At 39.1% G+C, this 15,664-nt stretch overlaps 1 protein-coding gene across 6 annotated transcripts in view; it reads right to left on the reverse strand.

The window, feature by feature from the left end:
• C2CD6 (C2 calcium dependent domain containing 6) overlaps positions 1-15,664 on the reverse strand; it is a 147,836-nt gene that overhangs the window by 126,750 nt on the left and 5,422 nt on the right. The gene's annotated exons all lie outside the window — the stretch shown is intronic.

The following is a 15,664-nucleotide window of genomic DNA, read 5'->3' on the forward strand; positions in this document are numbered from 1 at the left end:
AGAGATACCATTAACACATTTCTTGGATGGTTAAAAATAAAGAGACTGACAATATCAGGTGGCAAGGATGTGGAGTAACTAGAATTCTTATACAGAATATAAATTGGTCTATCTTCTTTGAAAATCTGTTTGGTATTATGTGCTGAAGTTGAGTATATATATAATTATGATCCAGAAATTCCGCTACTAGATATGTCTTCAACAGCATACCTCTACTTCTTTCTTACAAAGACATTTGTGATTACATTTGTGATTACATATGTGATTACAAATTACATTTACGGCCCAACTCAATCCAAGATAATCTCTCCATCTCAAAATCCTAATCATTGCATCTGCAAAGTTCATTGCCATATAAGGCAATATAAACTATTACAACCATAAATAATTTTATACTAACAAATTACACAATTTAGATGAAATGGAAAAATTCCTAGAAAGACACAAATTACCAAAACTGATCCAAGAAGAAGAAAGAATAACTGAAAATACCTATAACAAGAAATTGAATTTGTAATTAAAACTCTTCCTAAAAAGAAAAACCCAGGCCCATATTGTTTCACTGGTGAATTCTACCAAATACTTAAAAGAAGAAATTATAACGATCTTTCACAAACTCTTTCAGGAAAAAAAAAAGTGGGAGGAGGAGGTAGAGGAAGGAAACTTCCCAAGATATTCTATGAGGTCAGTTTTATGTTCATACCAAAGACAGACAGACATCACAAGATGAGAAAACAACAGATTACCATTCCTCATGAATACAGAGGCAAAAATCCTCAACAAAATATGAGGAAACCATATCCAGCAACAGACAAAAAAGGACGATGTGCTATGACAGAGTGGGATTTTCCCATCTGAAAATCAATTAATGTAATAAGCCATATTAATAAATAGTCCAATCAAGAAAAATCACACGATCATTTCAAAAGATGCAGAAAATGTATTTGACAAAATCTAAAATGGATTTTTGTTTTTTGAGAGAGAGAAAGCTGGGGAGAGGGGCAGAGGTTGGGAGAATCTTAAGCAGGCTGCACGCTCAACACAGAGCCTGATGCGGGGCTCGATCCCAAGACCCTGGGATCATGACCTGAGTAAAAATCAATTTGGGTACTCAACCGACTAAGCCACCCAGGCGCCCCTAAAATGCATTCTTAATAAAAACTCTGAACAAACTAGGAATAGAAAGGAACTTACCTAACAACACACTTCGATGGTGAAAGACTAAGTGCTTTCCCCCTAAGATTGGTAAGGCAAATGTTCACTCTCACTACTTTTAATCAACATTGGACTGTAGGTTATATCCAATGCAGTCCAACAAGAAAACGAAATAATAAGTATCCACATTTAAAAGAAAGTGGTAAAACTAGTCTTTATGTGCAGGCATTAAAATCCTGTACACTAAAACTAATAAACAAGCTCAATGGAGTATCAGGATACAAGAACAAAATACAAAAATATCTTTTGTAGAGTGTCTGACTGGCTCAGTAGGTTGGGCATCTGACTCTTGATTTCAACTCAGGTCATGATCCCAGGGGTGTGGAATTGAGCCCTGTTTTTTATAAAAATATAAAAACGTAAAAATTTTTTAAAAATCTTTTGCATTTCTGTATAACAGTAATGAAAATAATTATATATGAAATAGCATCAAAATAAAAAATACTTAGGAATAAATTTAATAGAAGGAATGTAGTAATATTAACAGAAGAAACAATAAACAGAAGAAATATTAAGACTTGTACACTAAAAACTGCAAAACATTTCTGAATGAAATTAAAGAAGATCTAAATTCATGATAAATATTTCATATTCATGGATGGAAAGATTCAATACTGTTAATATATCCATTCTCAAAGTAATCTAGAGTCAAAAAATAAACCAACCACTAACTTAATCAAGAAAAGAGGATAAAACACAATTAAGAGGTTCTGGTCCATGATGGTGACCTATAGGAAGAAAACCTTGAAAAACTCACTTCCTCCACAGAACACACAAAATTACACCTATTAATAGAACAATTCCTCTTGAAGAAAATCTGAGGGCTGACTGAACAGCTTCTGAAAACCAAAGACAGAGAGAAGAGCAGGAAAACAGCAAGAGAAACAGAGCCACGGTAACAAAGGGGAAGTCCAAACCCCAGGATACTGCAAATGGCAGTAGGAAGGGATAATACTGAGGAACCTGGGACAGATTCCTGTTCTTAGGCACAGAAAAAAAGCTGCAGTTTAAAAGAGCAACTAGTATATAAAAGACAACAAAGCCTAGACCACAGCAGTGTCCAGACATGATAATGGGTAGGTCTAGTTGTCACAGCAAACTTGTGATCTCAGCAAGCCCTTGGTCCACAAGACCACTCTAGCCCCAATTGTACTGGGGCACAGCAAAACAAAACAAAACAAAACAAAACAAAACAAAACAAAACAAAACAAAACAAAAACAAAACAGGATTTAAAAGAGCCAAGGAGCTCTCTCCCCCTCCACCTTAAAAGCCCACAACAAAGAAGGGTCTGGACACCATAACCAGTGGATCCTGATGCCATAACTGGCATTCCCACTTGTCACAGTGAGCTTGTGACCTCAGCAAGGCAAGGATCTGAAAGCCCACCTGAGCCCTGATTGTACTGGGGCATGGTGGCGGAGGGGGGGTGGGGGAAGCTATGGTTGAAAAGGACCAAGGGGCTGTGGGGATGATCTCTTCCTCTCCCCCTTAAAATCCCAGATGGATAGAAAATTAGGTAGGTTGTATATTTGGGACCTTTCTTGCTTCTTGAGATAGGCCTTAATTGCAATGTATTTTCCTCTTAGGACTGCCTTTGCTGCATCTCAAGAGGATTGGACTGCCATGTTTTCCTTTTCATTTGCCTCCATGTATTTTTAAATTTCTTCTTTAATTTCCTGGTTAACCCATTCATTCTTTAGTAGGATGTTCTTTAACCTCCACGTATTTGAGGGCCTTCCAAATTTTTTCTTGTGGTTGATTTCAAGTTTCATACCATTGCAATCCGAAAATATGCATGGTTATGATCTCAATATTTTTGTACCTGTTGAGGGGTATGACCCAACATATGATCTATTCTGGAGCCTGTTCTATGCGCACTCGAGAAGAATGTGTATTCTGCTGCTTTAGGTTAAAATGTTCTGAATATATCTGTTAAGTCAATCTGGTCCAATGTGTCATTCAGAGCCATTGTTTGCTTATTGATTTTCTGCTTAGATGATCTGTCCATTGTTGTAAGTGGAGTATTAAAATCTCCCACAATTATGGTATTATCAATAAGTTTGCTTATGTTTGTGATTAATTGATTTATATATTTAGGTTCTTTCAGGGGACATAAATATTTACAATTGTTAGCTCTTCTTCATGGATAGACCCCTTAATTCTGATACAGTGATCTTCTTCATCTCTTATAGTCTTTGTTTTAAAATCTAGCTTGTCTGATATAAGCATGGTTCCTCGGGCTTTCTTCTAATGTCCATTAGCATGATAGGTGGTTTTGCATCCCCTCACTTTCAATCTTCAGGTGTCCTCAGGTCTAAAATTAGTCTCTTATAAGCAACATATAGATGGATCTTGTTTTAAAGGAGCTAGAAAAGGAGCAGCAAATAAAGCCAAAGCCAGGAGAAGAAGGGATATAATAAAGATAAGAGCAGAAATAAATGAAATAAAATCCAAAAGAAGAAAAAAAAAGAACAGACCAGTGAAACTAAGAGCTGGTTTTTGAAAGAAAAAAAACAATATTCCTGGGATGCAGGACTGGTTCATTATTCACAAATCAATGTGATACACCACATTAATAAAAGAGAGGATAAGAACCATATGATCCTATCAACATTTGATAAAACCCTAGCCATACTTCTCAAAAAGAAAGAGGACCCAAATAGGTAAAATCATGAATGAAAGAGGAGAGATCACAACCAACACCACAGAAATATAAACAATTATTATAGAATACTATTAAAAATTATATACCAACAAACTGGATGATCTGGAAGAAATGGACAAATTCTTAGACACTCACACACTACCAAAACTCAAACAGGAAGAAATAAATAATTTGAACAAGAAATTGAATTAGTTTATCAAAAATCTCCCAATAAGAGTCCTGGGCCCGATAGCTTCCCAGGGGAATTCTTTTTCTCTTTTTAAATATATGAAATTTATTGTCAAATTGGTTTCCATACAACACCCAGTGCTCATCCCAAAAGATGCCCTCTTCAATACCCATCACCCACCGACCCCTCCCTCCCACCCCCCATCAGCCCTCAGTTTGTTCTCAGTTTTTAAGAGTCTCTTATGCTTTGGCTCTCTCCCACTCTAACCTCTCTTTTTATTTTTTTTCCTTCCCCTCTCCAATGGGTTCCTGTTAAGTTTCTCAGGATCCACATAAGAGTGAAAACATATGGTATCTGTCTTTCTCTGTATGGCTTATTTCACTCAGCATAACACTCTCCAGTTCCATCCACATTGCTACAAAGGGCCATATTTCATTCTTTCTCATTACCACGTAGTACTCCATTGTGTATATAAACCACAATTTCTTTATCCATTCATCAGTTGAATTCTATCAGACATTTAAAGCAGAGTTAATATCTATTCTCCTCAAACTGTTCCAAAAAATAGAAATGTAAGAAAAGCTTCCAATCTCATTCTGTGAAGCCAGCATTACCTTGATTCCAAAACCAGACAAATACCCCACTAAAAAGGAGAACTACAGGCCAATATCCCTGATGAAACTGGAGGCAAAAATTCTCAACAAGATACTAGCAATTCAAATTCAACAGTACATTAAAAGAATTATTTACCATGATCAAGTGGGATTTATTCCTGGGCTGCAGGACTGGTTCAATACTCACAAATCAATGTGATATACCACATTACTAAAAGAAAGGATAAGAACCATATAATCCTTTCAACAGATGCAGGAAAAGCATTTAACAAAATACAGCATTGTTTTTTGATAAAAACCCTCAAGAAAGTAGGAATAGAAGGAACATATACGAAAGGCCTATAGCTAAAAACTGAGAGCTTTCCCCCTGAGATCAGGAGCACACAAGGGCATCCAATCTCACCACTGCTGTTCAACAAAGTACTGGATGTCCTAGCCTAAGCAATCAGACAATAAAAAGAAATAAAAGGCATCCAAACTGGCAAGGAAGAAGTCAAGCTTTCACTCTTTGCAGATGACATGATACTCTATGGAAAACCCACAAGACTCCACCAAAAACTGCTAGAGTTGATACAGGAATTCAACAAAGTCGCAGCATATAATATCAATGTACAGAAATAGGTTGCATTTCTATACACCAATAATGAAGGGGCAAAAAGAGATATCAAGAAACTGATCCCATTTACAATTGCATCAAAAACCATTAGATACCGGGGCGCCTGGGTGGCTCAGTCGGTTAAGCGTCCGACTTCGGCTCAGGTCATGACCTCACAGTTCGTGAGTTCGAGCCCCGCATCGGGCTCTGTGCTGACAGCTCAGAGCCTGGAGCCTGCTTCACATCCTGTGTCTCCCTCTCTCTCTGCCCCTTCCCTGCTCATGCTCTGTCTCGCTCTGTCTCAAAAATAAATAAACATTAAAAAAAATTTAAAAAAAGAACATTAGATACTTAGGAATAAACCTAAGCAAAGAGGTAAAAGATCTGTATGCTGAAAACTATAAAAAGCTTATGAAAGAAATTGAAAACACAAAGGAAAAAACATTCCGTGCACATAGTTTGGAAGAACAAGTATTGTTAAAATATCTCTGCTACCCAAAGCAATCTACACATTCAATGCAATCCCTATAAAATAACACCAGCATTCTTCACAGAGCTAGAACAATTCTAAAATTTTTATGGAAACACAAGATCCCAAATAGTCAAAATAATGTTGAAAAAGAAAAGCAAACCTTGAGGCATCACAACCCCAGACTTTAAGCTGTATTACAAAGCTGTAATCATTAAGACAGTATGGTACTGGCACAAAAACAGACACATAAATCAATGGTATACAGAATCCAGAAATGGACCCACAAATATATGGCCAATTAATCTTCAACAAATCAAGAAAGAGTACCCAATGGAAAAAAGATAGTCGCTTCAGCAAATGGTGCTGGGAGAACTGGACAGTGACATGAAGAATGAAACTAGACCACTTTCTTGCAACATATGCCCAAATAAATTAAACATGGATCAAAGACCTTAATGTGAGACAGGAAACTATCAAAATCCTACAGGAGAAAACAGGCAGTGATAACTTTGACCTTGGCTGCAGCAACTTCTTACTTGACATGTCTCTGGAGGCAAGAGAAATAAAAGCAAAAATGAACTATTGGGACCTTATCAAGATAAAAAGCTTCTAAGCAGCAAAGGAAACAATCAACCAAACTAAAAGGCAACTGATGGAATGGGATAAGATACTTGCAAATGACATATGGAATAAAATGCTAGTATCCAAAATCTATAAAGAACTTACCAAACTCAACACCCAAAAAACAAATAATCCAGTGAAGAAATGGGCAGAAGACATGAATAGACATTTTTCCAAAGAAGACATCCAGATGGCAAACAGACACATGAAAAGATGCTCAACATCACTCACCATCAGGGAAATACAAATCAAAACCACAATGAGATCCACCTTACACCTGTCAGAGTGGCTAAAATTAGCAACTCAGGAGTTTCCATAGATGTTGGTGAGGATATGGAGAAAGGGGAACACTTTTGCACTGTTGGTGGGAATGCAAACTGGCACAGCCACTCTGGAAAACAGTGTGGATGTTCCTCAAAAAATTAAAAATAGAATTACCCTATAACCTAGCAATTGCACTACTAGATATTTATCCAAATGATACAAAAATGTTGATTCAAAGGGGCACATGCACCCCAATGTTTATAGCAATGCTATCAACAACAGCCAAATTATGGAAAGAACCCAAATGTCCGTCAACTGATGAATGGGTAAAGAAGATGAGGTATATAAATACAATGGAATACTACTTGGCAATGAAAAATAATGAAATCTTGCCTTTTGCAACAACGTGGATGGAACTAAAGGGTATTATGCTAAATGAAATAAGTGAGTCAGAGAAAGACAGATATCATATGATTCCACATTCAAATCTGGAATTTGAGAAACTCAACAGATGAACATAGGGGAAGGGAAGAAAAAATAAGATAAAGAGAGGGGGCAAACCATAAGAGACTCTTAAATACAACTGAGGTTGCCCAAGGAGGAGAGGTGGGTGAGGGGATGGGTTAAATGAGTGATGGCACTCATTATTGTAGGTAATGCCCACATTATTAAGGGCACTTTTCAGGATGAGCACTGGGTGTCCTATGTAAGAGATGAATCACTGGGTTCTACCCTTGAAGCAAAGACTACACTGTATGTTAACTCACTTGAATTAAAAAAAAAAAAAAAAAAAAAGCCCAGACCAGAACAGGGTCTGGCTCACAATGAGCTCAAGACCTCAGTGAACCCAGAGTCTATAAGACCACACCAGCCTCTATGGAGCTGGGGCACAGAAAATAAGCTACATATATAAATTTTATTTAAATTATTATTTTTTAAAATTTTTAAATTTTTAAAATTAGTCTTATTTTTATTTTTGTTCTTTTTGGGTTTTTTCTTTTATTTCTTTTATTTTTTCCTTCTTTTTGTAAAAAGCCACAGTTCCAAACAGTAAGTAGCATATATTGCCATACCTCCAGCCAGCCAGCAACCATCACCAAGCACACACAGTCAACATAGGGGACACCATATACAAAACTACTCCTTCAAGTTTAGGCAAAGTAGTCTTTCTGCCTAATCCATATAAACAAGATAGTCAAGCAAAATGGAGATACAGAAAAAATATGTTACAAAAGAAAGAACAGGAAAAAACTTAAGAAAAAATAAATAAATGAAACAGAGATAAGCAATATGCCTGATAAAGAATTTAAAGTAATGACTGTAAACACACTCATTGGGTTGGAACAAAGAGGGAAGAACTCAGTGAGACTGTCAACATAGAGATAGAAAATATTAAAAAGAACCAATCAGAGTTGAAGAATACAATAACTGAAATAAAAAACACACTAGAGGGAATCAACAATAGATCATAAAATGCAAAAGAAGCATCAGTGATCTAGACAAAAAGGTAATGGAAAACACGCAAGATGAACAGCAAAAAGAAAAAACAACTTTAATAAAAATGAAGATAGATTAAGAGATCTCTTGGACAACATCAAGCAAACAAGAATTACAGGAGTCCCAGAAGAATGAGAGAGACAGGTGTAAAAAATTATTAGAGGAAATAGTAACAGAAAACTTCCCTAACCTAGCAATGGAAATAGACATCCAAGTCCAAGAAGCACAGAGAGTTCCAAACAAGATGAACCCAAGGAGGTCCATGTCACGGAATATAATACTTAAAATGTCAAATGCTGGGGAAGATCATGGAGTAGGAGGACCCCGGGCTCACCCTGTCCCATGCACACACCTAGATAACACCCACATCAATGTAAATAACCCAGAAAATGACCGAAGACAGGCAGATCAGGTTTTCCAGAGTTAAATGTAGAGAGGAGGCCAAATCAAGATGGTAGAAGGGCAGAAACACAGTCAAGAAACAAACTAATCTGTAAGAACAAAATTGCTGGCTGGCACCATTTCTTTCCTCTGCTCACCAGTCTAGATGCACTGACACTTGTGGAAAGCAGCCCAAACACTTTCCACCACGCTTGCTGACAGTGCATCCTGCCCCCACTTTCTCCTACAGATCTGCTCCATCCAACCATCTCCACTAGATGGGAGTCCATCCAGGGAGGTGCCAAAAGTATGGCATTGTTTAAGCAGCCCAGTAGCCAGCACCACTCTAAAACAACTCCTGCCCTGAGGAGAAGAGAAGATAACCACACACACCAGTTCAACTGTGGCCCCAACCTGGGGGCAGATATATCATCTGACTGCTGGCCTCAAACACCAACAAAAACCTCAACAGGGGCAACACACAGAGAAATCCCAGTAGATCAGGGTCACTGTACTCCCCAACAGACAAACTAGAGGTAGACATCTGGTCTGTTAGGTCTTGCCTACCAACAAAAGCCTTCCAAGGGACAATGCAGGGAGAGTGTCCTGCTTTTCACTGTGATTACAGTTCTAACAAACATGCTGAGTGCAGGCATCTGGTCTGACCTGACTCAAACCCAAGGTGACCCCATAATGGCCCATTACAGCACAGGGACCAAACCCTGCCCACAACAACAAGGCCATTGCAGATAACTGGACCAAAGGCAAACAGAGTTCAACCACAACAACACGGAATACATAGTACACTGAGGAGATATCCCTGAAGTGCCTGATTCTGGTGAACAGGGGACAATGCACTATAGGGCACTACAGGTCCTCTTCTTCATAAGGCCATTATTTGAATAGCAGGACAAGTAGCTGATTTTCCTAACATACAGAAACAGACACAGACACCCTGACAAAATTAGGAGACAGAGGAATATGCCCCAAATTAAATAATAGAAAGAGAGCCAAATGAAACAGACAACTAATATGCCTGATAGAGAATTTAACGTAATGGTCATAAAGATATTCACTGGACTTGAGAAAAGAGTGGAGAACCTCAGTAAGAACTTCAAGAAAGAGTTAGAAAATATAAAAAGGAATGAATCAGAGATGAAGAACACAGTAACTGAAATTAAAAATACACTAAAAAAGAATAAGTTGTAGACTAGAGAAGCAAAGGAACAGATCAGTGAGCTGGAAGATGGGAGTAATGAAAAACAATCAAACTTATTAGGAGAGAGAAAAAACATTAATAAAAAAATGAGACTAGATTAAGGGAACTCAGTGACACCAGCAAGTGTAACAACATTTGCATTATAGGGATCACAGAAGGAGAAGAGGGAAAGGAGGGAAGAGAAATTTATTCGAAGAAATAATAGCTGAGACTTCCCAAATCTGAGGAAGAAAATAGATATCCAGACCCAGCAGGCACGAGAGCCCTCAAGAAAATCAATTCAGAACGGATTCTCCGGAGTCAAGTGTAGACGAGAGGCCCACAGAAGAGGGTAGGAAGGGCGGAGAGGCAGTGCTCTGGCAGGAGGGAGCCGGGGCAGAGGGGCAGCCAGGCAGCCCTCAGGCAAAGCAGAGCCCTCGAGTCTGGCTGGCAAAAGCGGAGGGGCCGGACAGAGTGTGTTCGGACAGCAAGCGGGACTTAACATCTGGAAGGTTATAAGTTAACAGCTCTTTTCGGAGAATGGGAGGGCTGGAGGACAATGGGAGAAAGAGGTGTTGAGCCCCGGATGACACAGCGCAGCTTGGTGGTGAACAAAGGCACTCGGCCAGCACCATCTCCCTCGCCCATCCCCCAGCCAAAATCCCAAAGGGAATCAGTTCCTGTCAGGGAACTTGCTTGCACCGGGCAAACACCCAACGCTGTGCTTCTGCAGATCCATCCCTCCGGCGATGGTGGTGACTTCCTCCCAGTGCCGCAGGGCCCCTCCCAAGCGGATCTCCGAAGGAAAAGCAAGCTAAGCCTGCCCCTCGCCGATCCACCCCAGCTAATAAGCCAGATCCCCAGCACCACAAGCCTGGCAGTGTGCAAGTAGCCCAGACGGGCCACGCCACCCCACAGTGAATCCCGCCCCTAGGAGAGAGGAAGAGAAGGCACACACCAGTCTGACTGTGGCCCCAGCGGTGGGCTGGGGGCAGACATCAGGTCTGACTGCGGCCCCGCCCACCAACGCAAGTTATTCAAGACAGCACAGGAGAAGTGCCCCGCATCCCGCACCACTCCAGGGACTATCCAAAATGACGAAACAGAAGAATTCCCCTCAAAACAACATTCGGAAATAACGACAGGTAATGAACTGATCAAAAAGGATTTAAACAATATAACAGACAGTGAATTTAGAATAATAGTCATAAAATTAATCGATGGGCTTGAAAACAGTATAGAGAACAGTAGAGAATCTATTGCTACAGAGATCAAGGGACTAAGGAACAGCCAGGAGGAGCTAAAAACTGCTATTAATGATCTGCAAAATAAAATGGAGATGACCACGGCTCGGATTGAAGAGGCAGAGGAGAGAATAGGTGAACTAGAAGATAAAATTATGGAAAAAGAAGAAGGTGAGAAAAAGATTAAAAAATCCAGGAGTATGAGGAGAAAATTAGAGAACTAAGTGATGCACTAAAGAGAAATAATCTACGCATACTTGGTATTCCAGAGGAGGAAGAGAGAGGGAAAGGTGCTGAAGGTGTACTTGAAGAAATCATAGCTGAGAACTTCCCTGATCTGGGGAAGAAAAAAGGCATTGAAAGCCAAGAGGCACAGAGAACTCCCTTCAGACGTAACTTGAATCGATCTTCTGCACGACACATCATAGTGAAACTGGAAAAATACAAGGATAAAGAGAAAATTCTGAAAGCAGCTAGGGATAAACATGCTCTAACATTTAAAGGGAGACTGATAAGACTCGTGACCTATCTCTCTACTGGAACTTGGCAGGCCAGAAAGGAATGGCAGGAGATCTTCAATGTGATGAACAGAAAAAATATGCAGCCAAGAATCCTTTATCCAGCAAGTCTGTCACTTAGAATAGAAGCAGAGATAAAGGTCTTCCCAAACAAACAAAAACTGAAGGAATTTGTCACCACGAAACCAGCCCTACAAGAGATTCTCAGGGGGATCCTGTGAGACAAAGTACCAGAGACATCGCTACAAGCATGAAAACTACAGACATCACAATGACTCTAAACCCATATATTTCAATAATAACGCTGAATGTAAATGGACTAAATGCGCCAACCAAAAGACATAGGGTATCAGAAGGGATAAAAAAACAAGACCCATATATTTGCTGTCTACAAAAGACCCAATTTAGACCTGAGGACAACTTCAGATTGAGAGTGAGGGGATGGAGAACTATTTATCATGCTACTGGAAGTCAAAAGAAAGCTGGAGTAGCCACACTTATATCAGACAAACTAGACGTTAACTTAAAGGCTGTAACAAGAGAATGAAGAAGGGCATTATATAATAATCACAGGGTCTATCCAACAGGAAGAGCTAACAATTATAAATGTCTATGCGCCGAATACAGGAGCCCCAAAATATATAAAACAATTACTCACAAACATAAGCAACCTTATTGATAAGAATGTGGTAATTGCAGGGGACTTTAATACCCCACTTATAACAATGGATAGATCATCTAGACACATGGTCAATAAAGAAACAAGGGCCCTGAATGATACATTGGATCAGATGGACTTGACAGATATATTTAGAACTCTGCATCCCAAAGCAACAGAATATACTTTCTTCTCGAGTGTACATGGAACATTCTCCAAGATAGATCACATACTGGGTCACAAAACAGCCCTTCATAAGTATACAAGAATTGAGATCATACCATGCATACTTTCGGACCACAATGCTATGAAGCTTGAAATCAACCACAGGAAAAAGTCTGGAAAACCTCCAAAAGCATGGAGGTTAAAGAACACCCTACTAACGAATGAATGGGTCAACCAGGCAATTAGAGAAGAAATTTAAAAATACATGGAAACAAACGAAAATGAAAATACAACAATCCAAATGCTTTGGGATGCAGTGAAGGCAGTCCTGAGAGGAAAATACATTGTGATCCAGGCCTATCTCAAGAAACAAGAAAAATCCCAAATACAAAATCTAACAGCACACCTAAAGGAAATAGAAGCAGAACAGCAAAGACACCCCAAACCCAGCAGAAGAAGAGAAATAAAGATCAGAGCAGAAATAAACAATATAAAATTTAAAAAAACTATACAGCAGATCAACGAAACCAAGAGTTGGTTTTTTGAAAAATAAACAAAATTGATAAACCTCTAGCCAGGCTTCTCAAAAAGAAAAGGGAGATGACCCAAATGGATAAAATCATGAATGAAAATGGAATTATTACAACCAATCCCTCAGAGATACAAGCAATTATCAGGGAATATTATGAAAAATTATATGTCAACAAACTGGACAACCTGGAAGAAATGGACAAATTGCTAAACACCCACACACTTCCAAAACTCAATCAGGAGGAAATAGAAAGCTTAAACAGACCCATAACCAGTGAAGAAATTCAATCAGTTATCAAAAATCTCCCAACAGAGAAGAGTCCAGGACCAGATGGCTTCCCAGGGGAGTTCTACCAGACGTTTAAAGCAGAGATAATACCTATCCTTCTCAAGATATCCCAAAAAATAGAAAGGGAAGGAAAACTTCCAGACTCATTCTATGAAGCCAGTATTACTTTGATTCCTAAACCAGATAGAGACCGAGCAAAAAAAGAGAACTTACAGGCCAATGTCCCTGATGAATATGGATGCAAAAATTCTCAATAAGATACGAGCAAATCTAATTCAACAGCATATAAAAAGAATTATTCACCATGATCAAGTGGGATTCATTCCTGGGCTGCAGGGCTGGTATAACATTCGCAAATCAATCAACATGATACATCACATTAATAAAAGAAAAGATAAGAACCATATGATCCTGTCAATCGATGCAGAAAAGGCATTTGACAAAATTCAGCATCCTTTCTTAATAAAAACCCTCGAGAAAGTCGGGATAGAAGGAACATACTTAAACATCATAAAAGCCATTGAGAGCTTTTTCCCTGAGATCAGGAACATGACAGGGATGCCCACTCTCACCGCTGTTGTTTAACATGGTGTTGGAAGTTCTAGCATCAGCAATCAGACAACAAAAGGAAATCAAAGGCATCAAATTTGGCAAAGATGAAGTCAAGCTTTCACTTTTTGCAGATGACATGATATTATACATGGAAAACCCGATAGACTCCACCAAAAGTCTGCTAGAACTGATACATGAATTTAGCAAAGTTGCAGGATGCAAAATCAATGTACAGAAATCAGTTGACTTCTTATACACTAATAATGAAGCAACAGAAAGACAAATAAAGAAACTGATCCCATTTACAATTGCACCAAGAAGCATAAAATACCTAGGGATAAATCTAACCAAAGATGTAAAAGAACTGTATGCTGAAAACTATAGAAAGCTTATTTAGGAAATTGAAGAAGATATAAAGAAATGGAAAAACATTCCGTGCTCATGGGTTGGAAGAATAAATATTGTCAAAATGTCAATACTACCCAAAGCTATCTACACATTCAATGCCATCTCAATCAAAATTGCACCAACATTCTTCTCAAAGCTAGAACAAGCAATCCTAAAATTCATATGGAACCACAAAAGGCCCCGAATAGCCAAAGTAATTTTGAAGAAGAAGACCAAAGCAGGAGGCATCACAATCCCAGACTTTAGCCTCTACCACAAAGCTGTCATCATCAAGACAGCATGGTATTGGCACAAAAACAGACACATAGACCAATGGAATAGAATAGAAACCCCAGAACTAGACCCACAAAAGTATGGCCAACTAATCTTTGACAAAGCAGGAAAGAACATCCAATGGAAAAAAGACAGTCTCTTTAACAAATGGTGCTGGGAGAACTGGACAGCAACATGCAGAGGAATTGAAACTAGACCACTTTCTTGCACCATTCACAAAAATAAACTCAAAATGGATAAAGGACCTGAATGTGAGACAGGAAACCATCAAAACTTAGAGGAGAAAGCAGGAAAAGACCTCTCTGACCTCAGCCGTAGCAATTTCTTACTTGACAAATCCCCAAAGACAAGGGAATTAAAAGCAAAAATGAACTACTGGGACCTTATGAAGATAAAAAGCTTCTGCACAGCAAAGGAAACAATCAACAAAACTAAAAGGCAACCAACGGAATGGGAAAAGATATTTGCAAATGACATATCGGACAAAGGGCTAGTATCCAAAATCTATAAAGAGCTCACCAAACTGCACACCCGAAAAACAAATAATCCAGGGAAGAAATGGGCAGAAAACATGAATAGACACTTCTCTAAAGAAGACATCCGGATGGCCAACAGGCACATGAAAAGATGCTCAACCTTGTTCCTCATCAGGGAGATACAAATCAAAACCACCCTCAGATATCACCTCACGCCAGTCAGAGTGGTTAAATGAACAAATCAGGAGACTATAGATGCTGGAGAGGATGTGGAGAAATGGGAACCCTCTTGCACTGTTGGTGGGAACGCAAACTGGTGCAGCCACTCTGGAAAACAGTGTGGAGGTTCCTCAGAAAATTAAAAATAGACCTACCCTATGACCCAGCAATAGCACTGCTAGGAATTTACCCAAGGGATACAGGAGTACTGATGCATAGGGGCACTTGTACCCCAATGTTTATAGTAGCACTCTCAACAACAGCTACATTATGGCAAGAGCCTAAATGTCCATCAACTGGTGAATGGATAAAGAAATTGTGGTTTATATACACAATGGAGTACTATGTGGCAATGAGAAAGAATGAAATATGGCCCTTTGTAGCAACGTGGATGGAACTAGAGAGTGTGATGCTAAGTGAAATGAGCCATACAGAGAAAGACAGATACCATATGGTTTCACTCTTATGTGGATCCTGAGAAACTTAACAGAAACCCATGGGGGAGGGGAAGGAAAAAAAAAGAGAGAGGTTAGAGTGGGAGAGAGCCAAAGCATAAGAGACTCTTAGAAACTGAGAACAAACTGAGGGCTGATGGGGGGTGGGAGGGAGAGGTGGGTAGGTGATAGGTATTGAAGAGGG

This window comes from Panthera tigris, chromosome C1, assembly GCF_018350195.1.
Source record: "Panthera tigris isolate Pti1 chromosome C1, P.tigris_Pti1_mat1.1, whole genome shotgun sequence".
Taxonomy (NCBI): Eukaryota; Metazoa; Chordata; class Mammalia; order Carnivora; family Felidae; genus Panthera; species Panthera tigris.